The sequence below is a fragment of the Seriola lalandi genome, unplaced genomic scaffold, assembly GCF_002814215.2.
Source record: "Seriola lalandi dorsalis isolate HSWRI2012SDOR001 ecotype SW California unplaced genomic scaffold, Sedor1 jcf7180002054854, whole genome shotgun sequence".
Lineage (NCBI taxonomy): Eukaryota > Metazoa > Chordata > Actinopteri > Carangiformes > Carangidae > Seriola > Seriola lalandi.
In genome coordinates, this window is record NW_019525407.1 from 600,076 (window position 1) to 612,818 (window position 12,743).

Sequence of the window (12,743 nt, forward strand, 5' to 3'; positions counted from 1 at the left end):
CTTAGCATACTAATCCATGATATATCATAAAAGGTTATTGTCCATTAGGCATAGAATGTCATGAAAACATCATAGTATAATAAGGCATAAAAATGTCAAAAAACATCATAGTTTAGGATGGCGCAAAAATGTCACAGCATATAAAAGCCTAAAAACAGGGTTTGAACCCTTGCCCTTCTCAGTGTGAGGTTATAGTCCTAACCATCGTACCACCATGCTGCCGGATCACTAACTCAAGGTATATAAAATATCAGTATACTACTCCGTGAAATATCATAAAACGTCATAGTATTGTAAGGCATAAAACGTTAAAGTATAGTAAGGCATATAAAAATGCCAAAAAACTTAATCACGTAGTGTAGCGTGAAACTATCAAAAAAGATCACAGGATTATAAAGTCTGATATCAGGGTTTGAACCCTTGACCTTCTCAGTGTGAGGGAACAGTCCTAACCATCACACCACGATGCTGCTGCATTGGAAAGTCATTGTATAGCAAGATATATGAAATATCAGTATACTACTCCTTGAAATATCATAGGACATCACAGTATAGTAAGGCATAAAAATGGGAAAAAACATCATAGTATAGTCAGGCATAAAACGTCACAGTATAGTGAGGCATAAAAATGACAAAAAATACATATTATAGTAGAGCATGAAAATGGCAAAAAACGTCATAGTATTGTATGGCATAAAATTTCAAAAAACGTCACAGTATAGTAAGGCATAAAAATGCCAAAAAAATACATATTATAGTAGAGCATAAAAATGGCAAAAAACGTCATAGTATAGTATGGCATAAAATTTCAAAAAACGTCATAGTATAGTAAGGCATAAAAATGCCAAAAAACGTCATAGTATAGTATTGCAAAAAAATATATCAAAAAGGACCATAGGACAGTAAAGCCCCAAACCAGGGATTGAACCCATGACCTTGCCAGTGTGAGGTAGCAGTCCTGACCATTGTACAACAATACTTCTGCATCACAAGCTCATGGTATAGCATGATATTAAGGATATTTTAGCATACTAATCCATGATATATCACAAAAGATTGTCCATTAGGCATAAAATGTCATGAAAACATAATAAGACATGTAAATATCAAAAAACATCATAGTATAGGATGGCGCAAAAATGTCACAGTATATAAAAGCCTGAAACCAGGGTTTGAACCCTTGCCCTTCTCACTGTGAGGGAATAGTCCTAACCATTCTACCACCATGCTGCTGCATTATGAATGCCTTTTATAGAAAGGTATATAAAATATCAGTATACTACTCCGTGACATATCATAAAAAATCATAGTATTGTGAGGCATAAAATATTATAGTATAGTAAGGCATAAAAATGGAAAAACAATTCATCGTATACTGTGGTGTGAAAATATCAAAAAATCATCATAAGAGAGTAAAGCCCCAAACTAGGGTTTGAACCCTTGACCTTCTCATTGTGAAGCAACAATCCTAACCATTATACCACGATGCTGCTGCATCACAATTTAATGGTAAAGCAAGATATTAAGAATATCTTAGCATACTAATCCATGATATATCATAAAAGGTTATTGTCCATTAGGCATAGAATGTCATGAAAACATCATAGTATAATAAGGCATAAAAATGTCAAAAAACATCATAGTTTAGGATGGCGCAAAAATGTCACAGCATATAAAAGCCTAAAAACAGGGTTTGAACCCTTGCCCTTCACAGTGTGAGGCTATAGTCCTAACCATCGTACCACCATGCTGCTGGATCAGTAACTCAGTGGTATATAGGTATATAAAATATCAGTATACTACTCCGTGAAATATCATAAAACGTCATAGTATTGTAAGGCATAGTATTGTAAGGCATAAAACGTTAAAGTATAGTAAGGCATATAAAAATGCCAAAAAACCTAATCACGTAGTGTAGCGTGAAACTATCAAAAAAAATCACAGGATTATAAAGTCTGATATCAGGGTTTGAACCCTTGACCTTCTCAGTGTGAGGGAACAGTCCTAACCATCGCACCACGATGCTGCTGCATTGGAAAGTCATTGTATAACAAGATATATGAAATATCAGTATACTATTCCTTGAAATATCATAGGACATCACAGTATAGTAAGGCATAAAAATGCCAAAAAAATACATATTATAGTAGAGCATAAAATTTCAAAAAACGTCATAGTATAGTATGGCATAAAATTTCAAAAAATGTCATAGTATATTAAGTCATAAAAATGGGAAAAAACATCATAGTACAGTATGGCATAAAACGTCACAGTATAGTGAGGCATAAAAATGCCAAAAAAAAAGTCATATTCTAGTAGAGCATAAAAATGGCAAAAAACGTCATAGTATAGTATGGCATAAAATTTCAAAAAACATCATAGTATAATAAGGCATAAAAATGGCAAAAAAACGTCATAGTATAGTCAGGCACAAAATATAGTCAGGCACAAAACGTCACAGTATAGTAAGGCATAAAAATGACAAAAAATACATATTATAGTAGAGCATGAAAATGGCAAAAAAACGTCATAGTATAGTATGGCATACAATTTCAAAAAATGTCATAGTATAGCAAATGCCAAAAAACTTCAATTTGTGCTATTGCGTGAAAATGTCAAAAAATGTCATAGTATAGTATGCCATAAAATTTCAAAAAACGTCACAGTATAGTAAGGCATAAAAATGCCAAAAAAAATACATATTATAGTAGAGCATAAAAATGGCAAAAAACGTCATAGTATAGTATGGCATAAAATTTCAAAAAACGTCATAGTATACTAAGGCATAAAAATGACAAAAAAACTTCATAGTATAGTAAGGCAAAAAGAAGCCAAAAAAAGTCATATTATAGTAGAGCATAAAAATGTCAAAAAACGTCATAGTATACTAAGGCATAAAAATGACAAAAAAACATCATAGTATAATAAGGCATAAAAATGGCAAAAAACGTCATAGTATACTAAGGCATAAAAATGACAAAAAAACATCATAGTATAATAAGGCATAAAAATGGCAAAAAACGTCATAGTATAGTATGGCATAAAATTTCAAAAAATTTCATCGTATATTAAGTCATAAAAACTTCAAAAAACGTCATAGTATAGTCAGGCACAAAATGTCACAGTATAGTAAGGCATAAAATTGCCCCAAAAAAGTCATATTCATGGGTCATTTAAGGTTAATTTAGAGATTTAGTATGATGTGTCTTTGACAGTGACTGAGCAATACCTGGGCCACTTTGTCACAATCGCACATGTCACATGTTAGGACACTTCTGGGACTCTTGACTATAATAGTCAAATCCAAGTTTTTGTGAAAATTTTAAACAAATTTCTAGAAAACTAGCAAAAGACAATGTAAATAAACACATTCATTGAGAATCCGCTTATTGTCTTCTAAATAAAAACTCCAAAGTTGAGGTAAAATTGTGATTTTGACACTCTTGGCGACCTGTGCGGGTGGACGACTCAATACAATGACAGATGTTTTCAAATTCATTTACAGCTCAGCCAACAACTCCTGTACCACCAGTAACAACTGCTGGACCAACTACAGCAAAACCAACAACTGCTGGACCAACTACAGCAAAACCAACAACGGCAAAACCAACAACTGCTGGACCAACTACACCAAAACCAACAACAGCAAAACCAACAACAGCTGGACCAACTACGGCAAAACCAACAACAGCACCAAAACCAACAACAGCAAAACCAACAACCCCTGTCTACAAAGCCACCAAGTATGACATTACTAGTTAAGTTACCATGTACATAATTGTTTGGTGAAAAAAAAAATGTAATGGCAAAGCAGTAAATGACGAGAAGGTTGTACACTGCGTTATACTTCTCTGTTTGTGCTGTACAGTTAACCCATTGTCCTTTAACTATCAATTCTAACCAAAGTGGAATACATCCTGCTTCAAATTAACCCTGATATAGAGACAGCTCTGCCGTACTTTGAGGTCCATGCCGACAATGAAAATCGCTATAACAGGCCCACTATCTCCTATTTGAAGGCCGTACATGTATATGTACACCTTGCAGGTAAGAGGAGGGACACAGTTAAACAGGGTGGTAGGGAAAACAATCACACTATTGTCATATCTGGAAGCATACTGTTGAAAATGCTTTTTTACAGTTACTAACACAATTACAGTGGAATTAGTAACTGGATTTTTTTTTTTTAAATGGCCGGTAACTCTGTAATTAATCATTATGCTATTCACACCTGCTTTCCCCATACAGGTGAATGGCACCAAGGTAAACCTGCCAGTGTCTCCGGTCCCTGGTGTTTCTCACTGCGTGCATTCTTCCCCAACCCCACACACAGAAGCTGAATATAAATTAATAATCAAGGCACAAACGTTTGGAGATAGAGCCGGCCTCAAGTGGCCATTAGAGGAACTGGTTCTTCAGTGTTGGCTTCATTTTTTAGCTTCGGAGGTTGCCGCTTGGTCTTAACACCATAACTGTACTCAATGAATTGCCTGTTGATCCACTGTGCAGTGGTTCACACAGAGCTTCTAACTGACTGACTGTCTGTATTAACAGGTGTAATAAGAAACCCAACACCACCATCCCTGGGTGTGAAGCAGGAGAGCAGGAACTGTATGAGAGCTCTGGATACTGTGGCATCCTGCTGGACAAAAAGGGTCCTTTCGCCGTGTGCCATCCCAAAGTCAACCCCAATGTAACTACACACACATTCACACCACACACACACATACAGATATATAATACTTTGAGAATTTAAGTTCACCCGTAATTTAAAAAAACGAGCAATATAATGTCATTAAAATAGCTGTGCCATTTTCTGGTGCCCTCTGTGAACTAAAGGAAGCGACAATTCTGTTAATTTCATTTATTCATATTCATTTTATTCGACCCTTGTTGTGAATCATAAGATAAAAAGACAGAATTAATTGTTGTGTAACTCAACACACCCTGTGTGTGTCTTCAGAATTACTTCAGGGACTGTATCTTTGACCTGTGTGAGCTGGATGGAGCCAAGCCCATTCTATGTGAAGCCATTGAAGCCTACGTCAATGAATGCCAGGACCGTGGGGTCAACATCGGACCTTGGAGGAATGAAACTTTCTGCCGTAAGTGTTGGGTGAATGAATGGATGAAGAAATGACAGGAGGATAAGTGATAGCTGGGAGAGGGGGCATACAGATACACAGCAGCTCTGCGCACCCTGAATGACAGGCACCTAGAGAGGGCCGGTAAAGAGACTGACTTTATGGATGTTTTCACAGTCAAGATGCAGCCAGATTTCACCCAGTGCTCCTGATGGCCAGTCCAACTATGATAGACACACACACACACACACACACACACACACACACACACAACACCTGTGTCTGTGTGTTTGTGTGTGTGTGTGTGTGTGTGTGTGTGTGAGAGAGAGAGAGAGAGAGAGAGAAAGAAAGAGAGCGAATCAACATTAGATTTTAGTCTAGCCCTGTGCAGACCCCTGTCAGCAGACATGCTCTGGGAAACCTCCCTCCTGTGGTGGGCCCTGCTCTGAAGCCTGTGTGTGTGATCCTGGCTACGTCCTGAGCGCCGGCAAGTGTGTGAAGAAGAGTTCATGTGGCTGCAAACACAGCAACGGCCAGTATTATGAGGTACAGAGGGATGTGTGTGTGTGTGTTCACATGATGTCCAGGCCAGCTGTGCCCACAATGTTATTAGTTTAAGCTTCTACCTGCTAACACAGCTGAAATGTGTGTGTGTCTCAGCCTGGAGAGGAGTTTTACGTGGAGGACTGTAAGCTGAAGTGTAGGTGTGACGCCCCCTTCGTTACCTGTGTGGCCTCTGACTGTCCCCCGATGCATGAGTGTAAACTCCAGGATGGAGAGCTGGGCTGCTATCCCACTGGTAAGCCTTACTCTTGGCTCAGTGGGAACTGAAGTGGATATCAACTAAAAGCTGAGTTTGTTGGCTCAGCAGGAACAGGACATTTATGTATTTATATATTAACTTAATATATATCTCTTCCATGAGGAACACAGTTTTATCATGTTTGTTTTTCTCAACATTTGACAAAGGCATAAAGTCACATCTGATTTTCACTGAAATGATGTTTAGGAAACACTGAACTTTGTTTTATGTGAATGGAGAGAAATCTGATCAATGACAACTGCTTGTAAAAGTGAGATAATTAATCTGACCTTTGCAACACAAGAGAACTAGTTCTCTGATGTTTTCCCTCAACTGTGGAAGAGGCTGATATGAAGGTGTTGTGCTGCCTGCGCAGGTCCTTGGTTCTCAGTGGAGGGGAAGAATGAGGAGAGAGGAGTGCCAGGTGTGTCCTACCTGAGAAAACTCTATGTCACTGTGAATGGAATCACTGTGACCATGATGAAGGCCAGAAGGACTCTGGTCAGTATGAGTTTATTCTTTTCCTCTGTTTGATATGTCAAAAGGATCAAAGATGTTTTCTCAGCGTCAGTGCTTTGTCATCTTATCCCAGAGAGCAGGAGATCTAAATCCTGTGCGCTGGGTTTTTATCCATGTGTCTTATGATCTGTGATGCGTCACAGTTTGTAAAGCTGACAGGAAACTGTAAATGTGTATGAACTGTACCTGTAGCTTCTGTTTGACGGGTGCGTTGGGATGGAAACCACCACGCCCAAATCACAGTTCCCAGGTTGGTATAAAGGTTTGTTTAGAGGTGGGCTTGTTGAAACATGACAGTGCACTTTTCTCTTTTTTGTCTGGAAAATAGTTGCACACAGATTGTATGTGCAGTGGCCCTGAGAGCTCAAAGCACTGCAACTTAAGAAAACAGACAAATCACAAACAGCCTCAAAAAACCTCTTCATCAATTTGACAACACATGACCTAACTGTGGCGGCCGGGGTTTCTTTCTCTCTCTCTCTCTCTCTCTCTCTCTCTCTCTCTCTTCCCTATCGGATTAAAGGCAAAAAAAAAAAACTTAAAAAGAAAAAAGTGATGAACCAGAAAATAAGCTTCTAAAACACACTCAGAACAACCTCACACAACAACGAGTATTGTGATCCATGTTACAATGACTACACCAAACCAGATGGCACCCTGGTAGGAAATGTCAACGACTTTGCGAACAGCTGGCAAACAGAAGAGGATGAGGATGATTCGTGAGTTTACACACATCCATCTTCGCTGTAATCTGAGAATATATGAATTTTTTTTAAAACTTCTTTGGATACTCAGGCATGTGACTAAGCCACACCAAGCCAAGCCATGAATTGACTCATGCATTATTTTGAGAAAACAAATGTGAAAAATGATTAGTGCAATCAGAATACAGACACAAATATAATTATCTTGACATGACGATCCAGACGCCTGTGACATCATCAGGGATAGTCGCTAAAAAATGGTAGAATGTCCCTTTAACAGTGTTAAAGTTATTAACACTTAACTGTGTGCAGGGGGAGTTCCAGGGTGTGGTACTTACATCAGTCTGAATACTTTTATCGTATTTTTTATCGCTTCAGTTTTGTACCCTGACTCACTATCTGGGTTCAGATTACAGTTATAGCTTGTTCATGGAATATCATAGGAACAGCAGTGGACTCTGAATCACACACCCACACACACACACACATAAAATAAAAATAGATGATAGATAACAGATATATAAACATTATAGTCTTATGAAAATATTGTGACTATTATCAGTAGCAGAGTAATTCAAATGGTGCTTTAGTGAGTGTAGTAATTGTGTCAAAATAAACTACAGTGTGTGTTCGTGTGGTGGAAGGAGCAGACTTCCCTCTCGCTGGTTGGGTTATTTAGGATATGCTTTCATGTCTTTCATATTTAAATGTAAAAAAATCTTTTCTAGGAATTTGGTCTTCCCTTCTCCTCCCCAAACAACCACATCCATTTATCTACAACTACAACAATTACATTTTTTGTTGATTGGTGTGTAATCTTCACCGTGTGTTTGTCAGGTGGATGATGAATGGTACTTGGAGGGTTGCGAGCAGGAGTGTGTGTGTCACAGTGGAGGTCTCATCCAGTGTCGCAACAGCAGCTGTAAACCAAGCACTGAGAGCTGCCAGCTACAAGATGGAGAATATGAATGCCGCCCTCTGGGTATGTTACATAGACATACACAACACAAACGCGCCACACACACACACACACACATAGACTTAAACTGCATTAGCGATTCTCTGATTATAGATTCTATTTAACAGCTGATGGACTGTGGGTGGGTGAGATAATATGTAATGTATGAGGAAAATATAAATTAGAATTATGTGTAGCTTCATTTTTTTGTGTTCAGTGGAAAAACCTGCTACAGGAAAGTTTTTCTTTAAGTAAATGTTTATTTAAAACCAGCCGACTTCAGTGTAATGTGTTACCGTATCATCACACTGAGAAATAATATTGAGGTCATCAGCTGATATTGTGCTTTCAGTCCAGACGCATTTTTGTTCTTCAAGCTCCAGAATAAGGAACAAGTCTCAGGTTTAATTTGCACAGGTTAACATCACTGTGGACAGAAGTGAGGAAAGAGCCCATCAGCGTGAAGTCTAAACTCTCACCTCTCTTGTTCAGGAACCGGTATCTGCTCAGTATCTGGTGATCCTCACTACAACACGTTTGACAAACGCACACACAATTACATGGGAGCCTGCTCCTACACCCTGACCAACCCTGCAACGTCTCCTCCGACTTGCCGTACTTCACTGTGGACACCCAGAACGAGCACAGAGGAAGTAATAAGAAGGTTTCCTACGTCAGAGCTGTGGTGATCAATGTGAACGGTGTGACTGTCATCCTCGGCAATTAACATTCTGCTGTGTGTGTGTGCCATGTCAGATCTAGAGTTTAACTTTCATTTTATTAGTTTCCTGCTGCGACAAGTCAAAATAGATAAACATGGCGCCTCCACACTGTCCGGTCAAGATCTACCTGAGCGGAAAGTTTGTTCTACTCGAGACCTCCTTCGGCCTGAGGGTGCGTTTCGATGGTAACCACCACGCCGACGTCACCGTGCCGACCTCCTACAATGGCCTGCTCTGTGGCTTGTGTGGTAAGAACCAGTATAAGTAATGAGTCGTGTCCCCCAGAAGCCATGTTGACCGATCACTCTAGTGAGTCTCTGTATTTGTTGCAGGTAATTTCAATGGAAACTCAAAAGATGACAACTTGAAACCAGACAATACACCAGCTGCTAACACCAATGAACTGACCCACGGCCTGAGTGAGTGACATCACTGTATGAATACAAACCTATCAAACAGTGATTTAGCTATTATTCATATAGATATTATATAGAATTATATGGATATAGATAAATAGGAAAATATAGATTTATTCATATAGATTTCAGTCAAACCCACCACAATCACTTTATTCTGTTCTAATTAATCCTCCACCTTTTCTCTAGCTGCACCAATGGCGGAGAACAGGAAGACTGTGATGACGACGTGGAGGAGGAGGCCCAGAAGCCCACCAACTGCGGTTGTAGACCACATCCACTCATCATCACCACTGGCATCACAATCTCTGAAAAAAATATTGTTTAGGAGCCCAGAAATGCTGAACTTGGCCCTTGATACTAGAACTGCCTCAGGTATCTTTAAGCCCTGCCACTCGGTGGTGCCCCCTGAGCAGTACTTTGGAAACTGTGTGTACGAATCACTATCAGGTTTATCAGGAAGGAATGGCATGTTAGGTCTGTGTTGATCATTCACTTTAGAGAGTGTTAGTTTTACATTTTAAAGACAGAATTTTTCATTGTAAGAAAATGTTCCTTTTACTAATGAAAAGCTGAATTAATAAAAAACATATAGAGTATAGTTTTGCCTTGACTTCAATGTGAATACCTCACCTTTATTAGTGGTCTCAGTGTCATGTTAAATTCTGAGTTCACACTGGTTCAAAAGGGACTCATTAAAAAACTATAAATTGTATATAGTTAAAAATAATGCTGTCTTCCTCCCTCCAGCTCTGAAGTGCCCCGCCTGTCCCCAGCCCAGCTGTCAGGATCCTGCGGGCCCCGGTGGCTCTTGCAACCAGCCGTCCTCAGACTCTGAGGTGCACTGATGAAGATGGAAAGTACAGGCCGGTAGGTGCTGACACTCAGCGGGAATGATTTTCACGTTGTTGCAGTTTGAACATATGAGTTGAACTTATTTATCTGCACTGTTGATGCGTGGGTAGAGCTCAGAGCGCTGCAAGTGTAACGGCAACCGCAACATCACCTGCGAGCCCTGGCAGTGCAGCCCCGCTCAGGAGTGTAAAGTGGTGGAAGGAGTACTGGACTGCCATTCAACAGGTAAACTCATCACCACACCTGAAGCTGTGTGTGACCTTCAGTCTTATTGTTGTAGTTTTCATGTGGCTGGAGATCCTCACTACTACACCTTTGACGTGATGCACCATTCATGGGCACCTGCACGTACACTCTGGTGGAGGTACAGGATGAATTTGACCTATATTTTCACCATTTCATCATTTTTAATGAGACACACACAAAAAAAATAAATCCACGTTGTTTCAAATCCTTTTTTCTTTTTAATACTCTAGGTGTGTAACACCACCAGAGTCACTCCCTTTAAGATAGTGGCTATTTTTTTTTTTACAGGCCTTAATGGATATGCATACTGATGTCGCTGAATGGACGACGGGTGCGTACACCAGTTTCCGTCGACTTGGCCGGAGCCAAGGTGATAACCAGTGGATCCTACAGTCTGCTGGACACAAACTTTGGTCCTGGAGATAACTGTTCCTGGAGAATACTTCAACAAGGTATGAAGACGTCACATCAGCCTTAATGACAGACAGTCCGACACAAAAGGTTTCACCACATGTATCACTCTAATTCTAGTTGCTTGGTGTTCTGGTCTAACTGTAATTCCACCTCCCTCCTCTCCAGCTGTGCGGCATGTGTGGGAACTACAACCACAACTCGTCTGATGACAACCTGATGCCCAACAAGAAACCCGCCAAGGACGTGATTCAACTGGGCAACAGCTGGAAATCAGAAGGAGACAGTGACCCTGGGTCAGTGGATTACAACCATATCAAAGTCTCATCTTCTAATCAGTTTATTATAGATGCTATGAAAGATGTTTATGTTCTATTGATCTTTGTGTCGATTGACCCTAAACCCTAAATGTATTCTACATTTACAATATCAAAATCATTTCAAATATGTAAATGTTTTTTTATTTAGAACAGTTCAAATGCAGATAGAACTTACTACTACCCATGAGGAAAGCCAGTTCTGCTCATAATAATAAAAAAAAATAAAAAAAAGATTTTGTGGGTTAAAGAAGACGTGTGTAAAAAATGAGGTATTTGAGGAACATAATCTGAAATAAAAATAACAGAAGCAGCGATGACGAATGTCTCTTCATACAGCGGTAGGTCCATTCAGTAATCGATCAATAACAACATACTGACGATTAACAGGGTGAACTCAGTGATCTTATCGTATGTGACACAGACAGATTTAAAAACATCGTCATTTAGAATAACACAAGTTCCTACACCACTCATCCAAACATCCTCCTCCGCAGCTGTCAGCCGGACACTCGTCCAGACATCCACCCCAACTGCACAGCAGAAGAAGAGAAGCTGTTTGAGGCTCAGTGCGCCGAGGTCATCCTCTCCGACCGCTTCAAGCCCTGCCACTCTCTGGTGCCCCCGGAAGCTTTCCTGGGTAACTGCGTCTACGACATGTGCGAGTATGACGGCATGCACGCTGTGCGACAACACGGAGGCGTACGCTCAGGCCTGTCAGAGCGCGGGCGTCACCATCAGCTGGAGGAACAACACCTTCTGTCGTAAGTTACAACCATCACAGTTCAACTAAGAGAACCAGGCAGTCTGCAGTCAGAACCCACTGAAGAGTTCACTAAATAGATCTGAGAGTTCACAAAATGATTAGAAGAACAGAGAAGAAAAAAATATAGAAGGTTTTTTTTTCTAAACAATTTCCTTGGCTCCTTTTAAACTCGTTCATTTATTGTTTGCTCGGTACCAAATTACACGGTTCTTTCCACAAACCTTTAATAAGAAGAAGAATGAACTCAGTTTGTATAACATCTTTGATACAAGAAATGTAGCACAATGTGCTTTGGCACAAGAAATGACATGCACCCAGTGCTAAAGACATAAAATAAACAAATGAATGAAACTGTTCACATCATCATTCCTAACTGTTGATTAACTGTTAATTAAAGAATTATATTGCACTTTTATTCATTGACATTTAGTTGAAGCAGGTATAAAACAAATATGACATCACTGTATTCAAAATCATACACTGACAATGTGTGTGTGTGTGTGTGTGTGTGTGACAGATAAGTGTGCTGAAAGATGGAGACCTCTACTGCAAACCCACCAGTGAGTCACATGTCACAGCCGAGAGACTTTAAAATGTACATGAAGAGTTGATGAATAAATGTCCTGTTGTACATCTTGGCGTTGTTTGAATCCGAAACCCATTTTAATCATTGAATGAACTTGTCGTCCTCCAGAGTTTGACAAGTGCAGCATTTCCGGGGATGTACATTGATGTTTACGGCGTCAATGTTCGCTTCCTGCCGAGGAAGACCGTCCTGGTCGGTAGTTTCTCTCATGAAGCACCATTGATTTGTGGAGTATAGATAATCATACATATAATAATCATACTGTATCTCCTGTAGGTGAATGGGGAGCGTGTTGCGCCTCCTCCGTCACAGTATAGTAAGGCATAAAAATGCCAAAAAACATCATAGTATAGTAAG

The 12,743-nt window shown here is 39.7% G+C and overlaps 1 pseudogene across 1 annotated transcript in view; it reads left to right on the forward strand.

Annotated features, from left to right (window-relative positions):
• The first annotated feature begins 3,483 nt into the window (after positions 1 to 3,483).
• LOC111670451 (zonadhesin-like) overlaps positions 3,484 to 12,743 on the forward strand; it is a 13,195-nt pseudogene continuing 3,935 nt past the window's right edge. The window contains exons 1-23 of the transcript XR_015438529.1: positions 3,484 to 3,757; positions 3,907 to 4,047; positions 4,249 to 4,291; positions 4,555 to 4,693; positions 4,964 to 5,105; positions 5,440 to 5,630; positions 5,745 to 5,986; positions 6,240 to 6,387; positions 7,018 to 7,124; positions 7,422 to 7,434; positions 7,947 to 8,091; positions 8,560 to 8,809; positions 8,878 to 9,037; positions 9,122 to 9,208; positions 9,395 to 9,483; positions 9,575 to 9,682; positions 9,956 to 10,100; positions 10,172 to 10,424; positions 10,537 to 10,758; positions 10,886 to 11,013; positions 11,532 to 11,798; positions 12,526 to 12,578; positions 12,663 to 12,707. The product of XR_015438529.1 is annotated as a zonadhesin-like (transcript). The remainder of the gene's footprint in view (positions 3,758 to 3,906; positions 4,048 to 4,248; positions 4,292 to 4,554; positions 4,694 to 4,963; positions 5,106 to 5,439; positions 5,631 to 5,744; positions 5,987 to 6,239; positions 6,388 to 7,017; positions 7,125 to 7,421; positions 7,435 to 7,946; positions 8,092 to 8,559; positions 8,810 to 8,877; positions 9,038 to 9,121; positions 9,209 to 9,394; positions 9,484 to 9,574; positions 9,683 to 9,955; positions 10,101 to 10,171; positions 10,425 to 10,536; positions 10,759 to 10,885; positions 11,014 to 11,531; positions 11,799 to 12,525; positions 12,579 to 12,662; positions 12,708 to 12,743) is intronic.